Here is a 16,468-nt window from a genome sequence, read left to right as displayed (position 1 = left end):
GCCAAGCAATATGCTTCCTTAGCTATTGGAGCCGCTCTAGAAACCAAATCAATCCGGAATTCAGCTTGCCTCTCGGGAGGCCCTCGTGGTAATTCCTCAGGAAACACATCGGGGAAATCCTAAATAATAGGTAACTCACTTAACGTCATCGTGCCCTTAACTCGAGTATTTGCTACAAAAGCCAGGAACCCAGAACAACCCGGTTGAATATATCTCCTGACCCTCGCAACTAAAAAAAGAGCTGGCCCATACGAAGCTCTCTTGCCGGGAATAACCAGTTCTCCCCCACTTGGGGGTTCGAACTCTCACTAGCTGGCGCTCACAGTTAATCATGGCCCCATTGGGGCCCAACTAATCCATCTCGATTATAACCTTTGATCCCTACAGAGGAATCGACACCAAATCAATAGAGTACCCTTGTTGAACAGGTTCAGGACACAACCACGATAAACCCTAGAAGCGCAAGAGATACAAAGGATCGGGTAGCACCCAAATCAAACAGAACATGAGCGTTCATACCATGACCAAAATGTGTTGTGCTTTGAGCACAATAGCACTCCTATGGTGCACATGCAACCCTAAATGCTTTGGATCTATGTTTTTCTCTAATTATACATGCATATTTTCTATTTCCAAAGCATATATCCTAACTAGCATACAAATTGTCAAATGAACAACACAACTAGTTAGATGACTTACCTCTTAGAAGGACTTGTAGTTCTTAAACTTTAAAAGCTTGAGCACCTCAAGTGTGATGCCTCTAATGGTTCACAAACACCAATATGCAAGAAAAGTCTTGAGATAATAAGTTATTTAGCACAAAATAAATTCACACTCTCCAAGAATGTTGTGGCAACCGATTTTGGTCATGAGGGTGTGATTTTATAATGTAGTAAATGCTAGGGTTATACCTTGTAAAGCCTAATGACCTTTCATATTACTTAGGCTCCACGGGACAACCTCCATGGACTATCCATGGATTGTCTCATTGGTTTAGCCCATCCTAAATCACCATGGATCATTAGCCCACACTATAAGAACCATTGATTTACACAATCAATCCCTATATATTTAATTAGTCTCTTTTGATCACAAAACTAATTCTTGATCAATACTAATTAAATAATACAATTTTATATAATATATTATACTTGTAATATCTTAATAAATCATAAATAACCTTATTCTTAAAAGTCCATCCTATCGAATTGCACTCGTGAAGGAAATCCAAAAGGACCATGCTACAATCGGGTCAAGTACATCTCAGTTATACTTATGGGCTTAGATACCAAATCCAACAGTCTCCCACTTGGATAAGTCTAATAACTATAACTGCCAATGCGACTTCTGGATCCGACTTAGCAATCATAAGCTTTTAAATGCCACTGTCGAACTCTGACCTAGTTAGTGACGCGTCCTTCAGATAAGGGATCATATATTCCTCTGTTCTCAAGATATCTATGTCGATAACTACATGGAACATAGTCATACTTATTGTCATGCAATTTGTTTCCCGATTTCCGATTCGTCTAACACAGAACATAACTGAACACATCAATTTAGTTCTGAACGGACTCGAAACATAGTCAAAACAGAATCATCGTGGGGCCCAAGATATCGCTTTTAATCATCTTAGGATAAAAGGAACAAATAAACTTTGACATTATATGATTGTACTAACTACTCATTAAGTCATGCATAACGATACGTTTTATAACATCAAGTTGCTGATGCGTTTTCGTACCATCAATGCACAACCAACTCGTAGTCAACAACTCATATATCTTAGTTTGAAGATTTTATGATATTATCTTCTCTCAATTACTTGTGATAAATACCATGAAGTAATTCAGGTGAGTGCGGGTTGAATCCAATACTCAAATCTTATTTCAGGAGCACTCATGAATGGTGTAACAAACTCTTGCTATGTCTAACGCCTTAGACAATCTACAAGCAAACTCATGACAGTGTAGCCTCATTACCTACTTCCTAAGTATGATCGACTATGGATGGTTTGAATAATCTTATTATTTGGGAAGTAAAAATATACAAAGTGAAACGTAAGAATAATATTAATCCTATATGGCCTCAAAACTTTTGAGTGTAAATAAAACATCTTTTATTTAATCACCATATTGATTACACATTATTGATTGTATATTCTTTCGATTTATCAACTAATACTTGAATTTAAACAATAGCTATCCCATGCTCCAAGCATGCACACTATGTTTACCTACGTTCCTTAATTTTTGAAATATATCAATTGTAATCATTTCGAACGATACACATTTCACAATTCCAAATCCTTATCGTAAGTGTAAGAATACCAAGTTCTTGCCACTTACTATAATTTGTTTGATTACAAACTTTTATGCACTGATCCTTTTGTAATGACTATGTACACAAGTCACAGAGACTTTGTCAATTACAAAACTTTCCATTGGAGATTGTTACAAGACAATTCCATAGATCTGAAGTCTCATATTCAAAGCACATTCCTTTGAACATCCTTCTTGCATAAAAGTTACTAACTTTCTCATAGATTCTTGATATCCAACTCCTATTATGGAAATATTTCCATATTTTCCACATGACAACTCATTGTTAATAGAATCATGTCTATTCATAATAATGTCAATATGGTCCATCCATTACTATACTTCCAACTATCCATAAGCAACCAATCTTTGGCGAACCTTGGACTGTTCTTAGCAGTTGTTTCATAACTTTAATCATATCCAGTTCTAGTCCTTTTTCCCTCTTAATGCCCTAGGTATTTGGAAAATTAGAACACATGAATATTATAACATATGCAATCGATCTTATACCCGAAGCATATGGGATACGACTCATAATGTCTTACATAAAGACATGATACTTGACCAGTCTTTTGCTATAATATTTCCATATGTAGAATTTCCAATGTTGAAGCATTTCAACATGGTATTGATATAAATCCTTGACTAAATTTGATTAAAATCTCAATCTAACCTTTTAAAATTGAAATGAAGTATAAGTTCCTCTCCCTTAATTATAGCAAAAAACCTATCAACCCTGCAACTTTGCGAATTAAAAACTTTGTTTTCTATAATTAACATTTCTAACTTGCAACACTTACCATAATAATTATGCTCCCACTAGCATAACAATTATTTTGTTACTTTCATAACATTCATGCTCCCACTAGCTGTGACATAAATCCAAAAATCAGCTGGACTTCTAGAATTCAATACTTTATTGACTTTCTTACTAAAGTTTAGATTTCTGACACAAGATGCTTCGATAAGCCTTTATCGAGGCTCACACACCTTTTATTAGAAAGCTCATATGTGTGTCTAAACAATTTTAGAACTTACAACAATAAGTCTCAAATATTTAGACCTTTTCCCATTTCTCACAATTCGAACTATGAAGAGGGATGCCATAGTCATAATCAAATTTGAGAATATAAATATCTCAATTGCTAACTCTTTAAAATCTTCTTATTGAAAGTGTTTCCTCACAATCATTTTCATGAATTGGAGAGAAACCTTATAACACTTAGATTTTTTTATGGTGTATGTGTTCCTATCCATGTGAATTTTTCAAAACCATAATCACAAGGCAAGGTTAGTGACAAATCCAAAATCATATGGACTGAACTTGTTAAATCTTAATTCCTTGCCACCTGGCATCACAAGGGCCTACCATTGCTTCGAGGTTGTAATGCGAACAATTGACAAGTCATAGAACTCACATGCACAGTCAACCAACTGGAATGGGCACAAAAATAAGAATATGTCAACACGATAGGTTACAAACCTCAATTCGTGTGCTAGTGATTAAAAATAGGTTGACTCTTGATTAGTTCTTAAAACTTCTAGAATTCAATACGTTATTGACTTTCTTACCAAATTTTAGATTTCTGACACAAGATGCTTCGATAAGCCTTTATCGAGGCTCACACACCTTTTATTAGAAAGCTCATATGTGTGTCTAAACAATTTTAAAACTTACAACAATAAGTCTCAAATATTTAGACCTTTTCCCATTTCTCACAATTCGAACTATGAAGAGGGATGCCATAGTCATAATCAAATTTGAGAATATAAATATCTCAATTGCTAACTCTTTAAAATCTTCTTATTGAAAGTGTTTCCTCACAATCATTTTCATGAATTGGAGAGAAACCTTATAACACTTAGATTTTTTTATGGTGTATGTGTTCCTATCCATGTGAATTTTTCAAAACCATAATCACAAGGCAAGGTTAGTGACAAATCCAAAATCATATGGACTGAACTTGTTAAATCTTAATTCCTTGCCACCTGGCATCACAAGGGCCTACCATTGCTTCGAGGTTGTAATGCGAACAATTGACAAGTCATAGAACTCACATGCACAGTCAACCAACTGGAATGGGCACAAAAATAAGAATATGTCAACACGATAGGTTACAAACCTCAATTCGTGTGCTAGTGATTAAAAATAGGTTGACTCTTGATTAGTTCTTAAAACTTCTAGAATTCAATACGTTATTGACTTTCTTACCAAATTTTAGATTTCTGACACAAGATGCTTCGATAAGCCTTTATCGAGGCTCACACACCTTTTATTAGAAAGCTCATATGTGTGTCTAAACAATTTTAAAACTTACAACAATAAGTCTCAAATATTTAGACCTTTTCCCATTTCTCACAATTCGAACTATGAAGAGGGATGCCATAGTCATAATCAAATTTGAGAATATAAATATCTCAATTGCTAACTCTTTAAAATCTTCTTATTGAAAGTGTTTCCTCACAATCATTTTCATGAATTGGAGAGAAACCTTATAACACTTAGATTTTTTTATGGTGTATGTGTTCCTATCCATGTGAATTTTTCAAAACCATAATCACAAGGCAAGGTTAGTGACAAATCCAAAATCATATGGACTGAACTTGTTAAATCTTAATTCCTTGCCACCTGGCATCACAAGGGCCTACCATTGCTTCGAGGTTGTAATGCGAACAATTGACAAGTCATAGAACTCACATGCACAGTCAACCAACTGGAATGGGCACAAAAATAAGAATATGTCAACACGATAGGTTACAAACCTCAATTCGTGTGCTAGTGATTAAAAATAGGTTGACTCTTGATTAGTTCTTAAAACTTCTAGAATTCAATACGTTATTGACTTTCTTACCAAATTTTAGATTTCTGACACAAGATGCTTCGATAAGCCTTTATCGAGGCTCACACACCTTTTATTAGAAAGCTCATATGTGTGTCTAAACAATTTTAAAACTTACAACAATAAGTCTCAAATATTTAGACCTTTTCCCATTTCTCACAATTCGAACTATGAAGAGGGATGCCATAGTCATAATCAAATTTGAGAATATAAATATCACAATTGCTAACTCTTTAAAATCTTCTTATTGAAAGCGTTTCCTCACAATCATTTTCATGAATTGGAGAGAAACCTTATAACACTTAGATTTTTTTATGGTGTATGTGTTCCTATCCATATGAATTTTTCAAAACCATAATCACAAGGCAAGGTTAGTGACAAATCCAAAATCATATGGACTGAACTTCTTAAATCTTAATTCCTTGCCACCTGGCATCACAAGGGCCTACCATTGCTTCGAGGTTGTAATGCGAACAATTGACAAGTCATAGAACTCACATGCATAGACAACCAACTGGAATGGGCACAAAAATAAGAATATGTCAACACGATAGGTTACAAACCTCAATTCGTGTGCTAGTGATTAAAAATAGGTTGACTCTTGATTAGTTCTTAAAACTTCTAGAATTCAATACTTTATTGACTTTCTTACCAAAGTTTAGATTTTTGACACAAGATGCTTCGATAAGCCTTTATCGAGGCTCACACACCTTTTATTAGAAAGCTCATATGTGTGTCTAAACAATTTTAGAACTTACAACAATAAGTCTCAAATATTTAGACCTTTTCCCATTTCTCACAATTCGAACTATGAAGAGGGATGCCATAGTCATAATCAAATTTGAGAATGTAAATATCACAATTTCTAACTCTTTAAAATCTTCTTATTGAAAGTGTTTCCTCACAATCATTTTCATGAATTGGAGAGAAACCTTATAACACTTAGATTTTTTATGGTGTATGTGTTCTTATCCATGTGAATTTTTCAAAACCATAATCACAAGGCAAGGTTAGTGACAAATCCAAAATCATAGGGACTGAACTTGTTAAATCTTAATTCCTTGCCACCTGGCATCACAAGGGCCTACCATTGCTTCGAGGTTGTAATGCGAAAAATTAACAAGTCATAGAACTCACATGCATAGTCAACCAACTGGAATGGGCACAAAAATAAGAATATGTCAACACGATAGGTTACAATCCTCAGTTCGTGTGCTAGTGATTAAAAATAGGTTGACTCTTGATTAGTTCTTAAAACTTCTAGAATTCAATACTTTATTGACTTTCTTACCAAAGTTTAGATTTCTGACACAAGATGCTTCGATAAGCCTTTATCGAGGCTCACACACCTTTTATTAGAAAGCTCATATGTGTGTCTAAACAATTTTAGAACTTACAACAATAAGTCTCAAATATTTAGACCTTTTCCCATTTCTCACAATTCGAACTATGAAGAGGGATGCCATAGTCATAATCAAATTTGAGAATGTAAATATCACAATTGCTAACTCTTTAAAATCTTCTTATTGAAAGCGTTTCCTCACAATCATTTTCATGAATGGGAGAGAAACCTTATAACACTTCGATTTTTTATGGTGTATGTGTTCCTATCCATGTGAATTTTTCAAAACCATAATCACAAGGCAAGGTTAGTGACAAATCCAAAATCATATGGACTGAACTTGTTAAATCTTAATTCCTTGCCACCTGGCATCACAAGGGCCTACGATTGCTTCGAGGTTGTAATGCGAACAATTGACAAGTCATAGAACTCATATGCATAGTCAACCAACTGGAATGGGCACAAAAATAAGAATATGTCAACACGATAGGTTACAAACCTCAATTCGTGTGCTAGTGATTAAAAATAGGTTGACTCTTGATTAGTTCTTAAAACTTTTCAAGATCTTTAAGACTCCCACTGACCTCTTGACATATAAGTTTCTCTCTGTCAAGAAACATTACTTGACAAACAAATATTCAAGAGTTTGGGCGATTTCTTATCAAGACAAACACTTTTGACAATCGATCTTAGTTGATATTTCTTTTATCCAAAACATTAAAATTTACCAATTTCAAATGTACAAGAGTAGAAAAACATTTTACTCTATATTTGCTGAGATGTCACTCAATATACAATCTTGGAGTATGACTCTAAGAGTTGTGTTTGGAACGAAGTATGTGTTGGATTAGGTGTCTAATCCCATAACTATAATTGGTATATACAATTGTGTTTGGAACAAAGTATGTGTTGGATTAGGTGCCTAATCCCATAACTATAATTGATATATACTTGACCCGAGAGTAGCATGGTCCATTTCAGATTGCATATCACAAGGAAAATTTGATAGGATGGACTTTTGAGAAGAGGTTATTTATAATTTAATAATATATTATAAGTTCTAATATATTAATATGAAATCATATGATTTAAGTAGTATTGATCAAGAATTAATTTAGTGATCAAAAGTGACTAATTAAATCAATGGGGACTAATTGTGTAAATTAGTCATATATATATATATATATATATATATATATATATATATATATATATATATATATTGGGCTTATGATACATGATGGACTAAGTTTATGGAAAAATCCATACAGAGTTAGCCCACTTGATTCATGGATCATGGATAATAGGCCTAAGGGTATGGATTAGGGTTTACCATGAATCCTACAACTATATATACTGTCCCATGACCTAATATCGGCCCATACATGTTCTAAGAGTTCATAGAGCCGATTTCTAGTGCAAGAATACTCTCTCTCAAGTCTTTATTTGTCCAAGGGTGTGTTGTGAACCGTTTGAGGCTTCACTTTTGGGGTGCTAAGTTCTTAAAGGCTATAACTACAAGCTACAACTAAGAGGTAACTCTATAACTCATTTTTATGTTGATTATGTCAATACTATGCTAGTTGTATGCTTAATACTTTGGAAACAATATTGCATGTATAATTAGAGAAAACATAGGTCCAAAGTATTTAGGGTTGTATGTGCACCATAGGATGTTGTAGTACACAAAACCCAACAATGGTATCAGAGACTAGGATTGTTTGATATTATATTTGATGCATGGCTTAATTTTCAAAGTTGAAAAATCGATTTTCTGGCCTCTAATTGATGAACTTGCCGAGTCCACTGGCTGACTTGACGAGTCCACTCACTATATGGTCAACTCGGCGGGTCATGTTCATGCACTCGACGAGTTATTGCTTCCAAGGGTAGATTTTTCGTTTTTTTGGCCTGTTTTGGATTAGGATCATTACCACAAAATATTTTAGTTCATAAAATTTGATTTTGTTGATATGGTAATCATCATGCTCATCTAATTAAAAGATAATTGTCAAAAATTCAAGAATTGTATTAGTTTTAGGCTAATTTCTTGCAAATTGTTGATATGAATTATCTTGACTTATGATTTTAACACGAACATAGATAAATTATTTGATTATTTTGTTAACTGAAATATTTGATCTTAAATGTTTTTTAAAGTCTTCCATAACTTGTCCTCAAGTTATGGAACATGAAAAGTTTTTCCATAAAAACCACATTAAACTCATAAGTTATGGAAATCAAAAGTTTTTCAAGAGTTATAAAACTTGACCTCAAGTTTTGGTATTTGAAAATTATCAAATTTAGAAACTCTTGTAATTAAAAGGTGTAACTCTTGGGTTCATAAATTAAAAAAATTAATTAAATAGTTTTTAATTTTGAATTTTTATATTTTGAACCTTGAAGTTTTTGGATAGTTCAAATTACACCATATGGACTTTATTAAATTAATTAAAATGTTTAATTAAAAGGAATTAATAATTCCATAATGACATGGTTTAAGTTTAATTAAATTAAGAGTATAATTTATAAATAGATTAAACCATCTAGTATTTTAAAAGTTTAAAATACACCCTTATACTATTATAATATTAGAGGTTTAATAATTATATATATATATATATATATATATATATATATATATATATATATAAGACAAGTCAGTCTTATCGTTAGTAGACCTCATTCACGAAGCCGGTCTATAAGGGTTATAAGGTTACTGCCTATAAAATGGTGGTTTAATAGGTGTCCTCTCTCACCCACCGCTTCCTTGACTGGTGGAGGGTCATTAGCCGAACGGGTAGGATATGACATTAATTCTCATTAAAAGTATAATGAAAATACCAAGTTACAAAACACTTATAAATTCTCAATCTTAGTTACTTAGGAAAAATATGAATTTGGTGCTAACCCATGAAATTGCACTGTGCACCTTGCCAAGTCGTTAGTAGAGTGTGTGTGGTTAACTGACACACTAACTTGGACTAACAAGGGTGGCAAAGGGTAGCTCGATGTTTTTCATAGATCAATGGAGCGTGTGCGGTTAACTGGCACATTAATTAGGTGATAAATGACATCAAGAGTACCAAGCTAATTTACATGGTTATTTACGCCTTGTTTGTGATTCTCGGTATCCCAATTACAAACTTGAAGGGAACACTCAAAATTTAAACATGCCATTGAGAAGTTCAATGAATCTGAAAGGATCTAGGAATTCAATTCATTTAAAACTTAATAAACAATTTCGTTTTTCATGGTAGAAATTAGTAAATTGTCATTTACTCACCTTCAAATATTTTACAATTGGATTACGGCATCCCTATTCCGAATTGTAAAATATTGTGTTGGGCCCTGGCCTTAATATTTCATTTGGGTGTTATATTCAGGACTTAAATCAACTAAACTTGAACTTCTCCCTTATAGATGTCAAATTTTGACAACTATAGTCTTCCAAATCTTTTGGAAAAGGCTTTCTTCATAAAGATGATATTCCACAAGACAATCAAGGTGCAAGATTAATCCCTTCTTCGTGTTGTAGTGGAACTTCACTTCCTCCACCTCCTCCAATAATTCTCCCTGACCCACAAGTTCAAGGTCACTCAAGCCCTATTGGCTAGCGAACACCAAGATGGAAGGTATGTGTGTGCACATGTCTTAGAGATGAAGTCACGCATTGAAAGGTTGGGAACGTTAGGAGTCGATGTCTCAAAGGAAGTTGGTTGTTGACTTGGTTCTTTAGTCACTCCCTGAGTCGTATAGTGAGTTCATTAAGAACTACTATATGACAGATCACGACATGACCCTTATCGATCTTGCCTATTTGCTTGTTGATGTTGAATCATCAATGATTTGGCGCACTGGTAAAGCAAATTTGATTGGAAGATGTACTTCCCAAACTATCATGGACATTGACAATGGTAACTTTGGAAGTCCAGAAAAGCTTTCTCTTCCCAATGGAAAGGGATCAGCCATAGTCAAGTAATGGTAAAGATAAAGGCTAAGTCTGAGATAGTCTCGTGTACCATTCCCAAAGAGTCCATATGTTTCTATTGCCAAGAGAAGGGGCATTGGTTGTGAAGCTGCCATATTTACCTGAAAGAACGCAAAGATGGTAAAGTAAAAAAAAAAAGACTCTACTTCAGGTAAAATCCATTATCTAACTCTATTAAGTTCCTATTTGGAGATTCTTAATACATGATGTAATGTAATTACATTTTGATGTTTTGTAGAATCAAAGAAATGAAAGGAAACTTAAAGGAAGAGTAAGCTAATTCTGATCGTGAAGAGATAGATTTCGATTGAATGGTTCGATGATCAGAATTTTGAGCCGTTTCTTATGAGTTATGATAGATTGCTTAGGAATAGATAACAACATTGTTTTCAAATGTATTTGCATTGTAACGATAAGTTTTCCACAATTTTTATAAATAAAGAAAAAATTTTAAATTTATCTTATTTTAAGCTTCCTTAAAATGGCATTTATGAAAAATTGTTGCTTATATGTTTCCATTGATAGCAATATTGGAAAATGGATTTGATTCTTTCGTTTGTCGTAGCATCAAAATTTACCAATAAGGAAAGATTCTCATCACCCAAGTTTCAGTTGGATAGAAACTTGGAATCATGCAACTTGTATTGTGTGATGAATGAGAACCTTCGTCTTTGGGAAATTAAGACTAATTCCTTGTTTACATGTGTATGCGAGTCAAGTGAGGGACTAGGGGATCGGGTACACTTATTTGTGCGCTGATCAAGTCCACTACAAAGAACGATAAGACTATTCGTTATAATTTACTAAAGTTTAATAAATATGGTTATGCTTACAAGATTAAGTATAATTCTGAACCGTTGGAAAAGTTATAATGTATGGCATAACGAATAAGAAGAATCAAATTAGGTAGAAAGATAAAGTTTCTCCAATCTAAAAAAAAAGGGAGAGTACTTGAGTATCGTGTTTTATGATTATCTTAGTGATTATGAAACCATATCACAATTTATTCTCTAAGGACATCTTAGTGCATTTGTATAGCTAAGAAGAGGAATCGTGAATTGTTGAAATGGTTAAATCAAAAAGTGAATCATACTTCGTTCCAAAACCAAGTCTTAGAGTCATACTCCAAGATTGTAACTTGAGTGACATAATCTTAAGAAAGGTTTATAACACTTATCAAGTGTAAAGTAAAATGTTTTCTACTCTTGTACATTTGAAATTGGTAAGTTATGATATTTTGGATCAAACAAAGACAAACTAAGACCAATTGTCATAAGTGTTTGTCTTGATAAGAAACCGCACTAACTCTTGAATATTTGATTGTTAAGTAATGTTCATTGACAATGTGAATGTTATATGTCAAGAGGTCAGTGGGAGTCTTAAAGATCTTGAAGAGTTTCAAAAACTAGTCAAGAGTAAACCGGTTGTTTAATCACTAGCACATGACTTGAGTTTTTAACCTATCGTGCTGACATATTCTTGTTTCTGTGCCCATTCCAGTTGGTTGACTATGCATGTGAGTTCTATGAGTACTAAATTGTTTGCATGACAACTTGGGAGCAATGGTAGGCCCTTGTGCCTCCAGGTGGCCAGAAATTAAGATTAAACTAGTTCAGTCAATATGAGTTTGGATTTGTCACTAACCTTGTCTTGTGATTATGGTTTTGACAAATTCACATGGATAGGAACAGATATACCATAAAATCTAAGTGTAATAAGGTTTCTCTCCAATTCATGAAAATGATTGTGAGGAAACGCTTTCACTAAGTAGATTTTGAGGAGATCGCAATTGTGTTATTTGCATTCTCAAATTCGATTATCATTACGGAATCCCTCTTCATAGTTCGAATTGTGAGAAATGATAAAGGTCTAAACATTTGAAACTTATTACTGTAAGTTCAAAAATTGTTTAGACACACTTGTGAGCTATCTAAGGAAAGGTGTATGAGTTTGAGAAGCCTAGATAAAGTCTTATCGAAGCATCTCGTGTTAGAAATCTGAACTTTGATAAGAAAGTCAATAAGTTTTGATTTCTGGAAGTCCAATTGATTTATGGGTAAATTTCAAAGCTAGTGGGAGCATAAGTGTTATGCTAATAAGAATGTAATCATTATGCTAGTGGGAGTACAATTATTACGTTAAGTGTTGCAAGTTAGCAATGTTAATTATAGAAAACAAGTTTCAATTCGCAAAGTTGCAGGGTTTGAAAAGTTGTTTTGCTAGAATTAAAGGAGAGGAATTCATACTTCATTTCGAATCTAAAAGCTTTGATTGATATTTTAATCGAATTTAGTTATGGACATATGTGAATGTTATGTTGAAATGATCCAACATAAGGAAATTCTATATGTGGAAATATTATAGTGAGAGACCGGTAAAGTATCATATCTTTATGTAAACCATTATGAATCGTATCCCATATGCTTCAGATATAGGATCGATTACAGAAGCTATAATATTAATTTGTTCTAATTTTCTAAATGCCTAAGGCATTAAGAGGGAAAGGGACTAGAACGAGATATGACTAAAATGGTTAAGCAATTGTCGAGAACAATTTGAGGTTTACCAATGATTGGTTGCTTACGGACAGTTGGAAGTATATTCTGAATTCTGGAAGCACCATATTGAAATATTTTGAAAAGAGGCAACTCTTGTTCAGAAGTGATAGTCAAAATGGGAATAAGGAAATATTACCATAAGTGGAAGTTATTTTTTAAATTTGTGTAAGATTAGAAAACTTAATGCAAGAAGGATGTTCAAAGGAATGTACTTTGAAGGTGAGACTTCGTTTCCATGGAATTTCTCTCCCATGGAATACTTTATGATATATGTTGTCAAGTTTTTGTGACTTTTATGCATAGTCATTACAAGAGAACCATTGCATCTAAGTTTAGAATCTAACAGATTACTGTGAATGATAAGAATTTGGTATTCTTATATTTACGGTAAGGATTTGGAATTGTGAAATGAGTGTCATTGAAATGCTTTCAATTGATCTATTTCACAAAGAAAGCACCATAGACAAACATAGTGTACATGCTTGGATCATGGCATAAATGTTGTTTTAATTCAAGTATCAAGTTGATTAATCGAAACATTATACAATGCATAATGTGTAATCAATATGGTGATTAAATAAAAGGTGTTTTATTTATATTCATAAGTTTTGACACCATATTGGATTCGATTAGTCTTGTGTTTCACTTTGCATGTTTTGATTTCCCGAATAACTAGGTTATTTAAACTATCCACAGTCGATCATACTTTGGAAGTAGGTATTGAGGCAAGACTGTCATGAATTTGGCTTGTAGATAGTCTGAAGTGTTTAGACATAGCAACAGGTTGCTACAACATTCATGAGTGCTCATAAGGTCTCAGTATTGGACTAAACCCAAGCTCATCTGAATCACTTCATGGATTTTATCACGAGTGATTCTGAGACAATAATATTTTATATTCTTGAAACCAAGTCGGTTGCACATTGACATATGTAAACACACCAGTAACTTGGTGTTATAAAACATATTGTTGTTTGTGATTTGATGAGTAAGTAGAAGCAAGCATCTGAATCGAATTTTATCCATTCCTTTTACCATTAGAGGGATAAAAGCGATATCTGTGGGCCCCTCGATGATTTAGTGATGACAAACCTAAGTGCTTGGCCAAGCCTAGGCTGATTTGATTTGTACAATTAGTCAGTCGTCATAAATCATAAATTGGGAAACAACACATGAACAGAGAGAATGGTTATAATCCATGTCTCAGTTCATACGATATCTAGAATGGAGGGATATATGGTCCCTTATCTAATGGATGTGTCAATGACTGGGTCAAAGTTCGACAATGCTCTTTAAGAGCTACGATTGCTAGTTGGTTTGTGGAATCGTACTTGCAATAATAGTTATTAGACTAATCCAAGTGGGAGACTATTGGATTAGGTGTCTTAGCCCATAACTATAATTGGTATGTACTTGAACCGAGAGTAGCATGGTCCATTTCGGGTTGTATATCACCAGGACAGTTTTATAGGATGGACTTTTAAGAAGAGGTTATTTGTGATTATTAATATATTATAAGTTCTAATATATTAATATGAAATCATATGATTTAATTATTATTAATCAAGAATTAGTTTGCAATTAATTTAGTGATCGAAGGAGACTAATTAAATCAATGGGGACTAATTGTGTGAATTAGTCATATATATATATATATATATATATATATATATATATATATATATATATATATATATATATATATAGGGATTATGGTACATGATGGACTAAGTTTATGGAAGAATCCATTAAGATTTAGCCCACTTGATTCATGGATCTTGGATAATAGGCCCAAGGGTATGGATTAGGGTTTACCATGAATCCTACAACTATATATAATGTCCCGTGACCTAAAATCGGCCCATACATGTTCTAAGAGTTCATAGAGCCGCTTTCTAGTGCAAGAATACTCTCTCTCAAGTTTTCCTTTGTCCAAGGGTGTTTAGTGAACCGTTTGAGGCATCATATTTGGGGTGCTAAGTTCTTAAAGGCCAAAACTACAAGCTACAACTAAGAGGTAACTCTATAACTCATTTTTTTGTTGATTATGTCAATCGTATGCTAGTTGTAGGATTAATGTTTTGGAAATAATATTACATGTATAATAAGAGAAAACATAGATCCAAAGTATTTACGGTTGTATGTGCACCATAGGATGTTGTAGTATACAAAACCCACCAATATGATTCATCTTAATTGATTCAACCATTTCAACAATTCCTGATTCCTCTTCTTAGCCAAACAAATGCACTAAGGCGTTCTTAGAGGATCAAATTATGATATGTTTTTCAAAATCATTAAGATGATCGTAAAATACAATACTCAAGTACTCTCCCATCTTTTTAGATTGGAGAAACGTTTATCTTTCTGCCGACTTTGATTCTTCTTATTCGTTCTGCTATACATTGAGACTTTTCAATGACTCAGAACTATACTTAAACCTGTAAGCATAACCATATTTACTAACTTTAGTAAACTATAATGAATAGTCTTATTGTTCTTTGTAGTGGACCTGACCAACGCACAACCAAGTGTACCCTATCCCCTAGTCCTTCACTTAACTCACCTCTGTATGTGAACAAGAAATTAGTCCTAATTTCCCAAAGATGAAGATTCACATTCATCATAAAATACAAGTTGCATGATCCCAAGTTTCTGTCCAATTGAAACTTGGGTGATGAGAATCTTTCCTTATTTGGTAAATTTAGATACTACCACAAACGAAAGAATCAAATCCATATTGCTAAAAATACAAACATCAATTTTCACATATGAAATTGCAAGGAAATATAAAATAAGATAAAATAATTGTTTTTCTTTATTTATATAATTGCGGAAAAACTTTTCCTTACAATGTACTTACAAATGAAAACTATGTTATTACAAAATTCTAAGCAATCTATTATAACTCTTAACCAGCAGCTCAAAAATTCGATCATCGAACAATGTGATCGAAATCCATCTCTTCGCGATCAGACTCTGTATGCCTTTCCTTTAAGCTTCCTTTGATCCTACAAAATATCAAAATGTAATGTTATCACATCATGTATTAAGAATCTACAAATATGAACTTAATAGAGTTAGATAGTGGACTTACCTGAAGTAAAGTCAAACTTTTTAACCTTACCATTCTTATGATCCTTCAGGTAGATATGTCAGCTTCGCAACCAATTTCCCTTCTCTTGGCAATAGAAACTGATGTGCACAAAAGTACTCACTAATTTTAATATTTATAACCTAACAAACTTAACTAACTATGCACTTATAGGCAGTGTACCTAGTCAGATTACAGTATAGCTTAGGTAAGTCGGCTGTCGATCGCAGGGAACGGTGTTCTAATTAATTTACTTACTATTAAATTAACCTAATTTATTAACAAATTTAAAAGGGGTTTTATCTGGTTTTACAAGATCAGA

The sequence above is a fragment of the Lactuca serriola genome, chromosome 5, assembly GCF_051521515.1.
Source record: "Lactuca serriola cultivar US96UC23 chromosome 5, Lser_US96UC23_V15, whole genome shotgun sequence".
Lineage (NCBI taxonomy): Eukaryota > Viridiplantae > Streptophyta > Magnoliopsida > Asterales > Asteraceae > Lactuca > Lactuca serriola.
Note: the sequence above shows the minus strand (reverse complement) of the source record.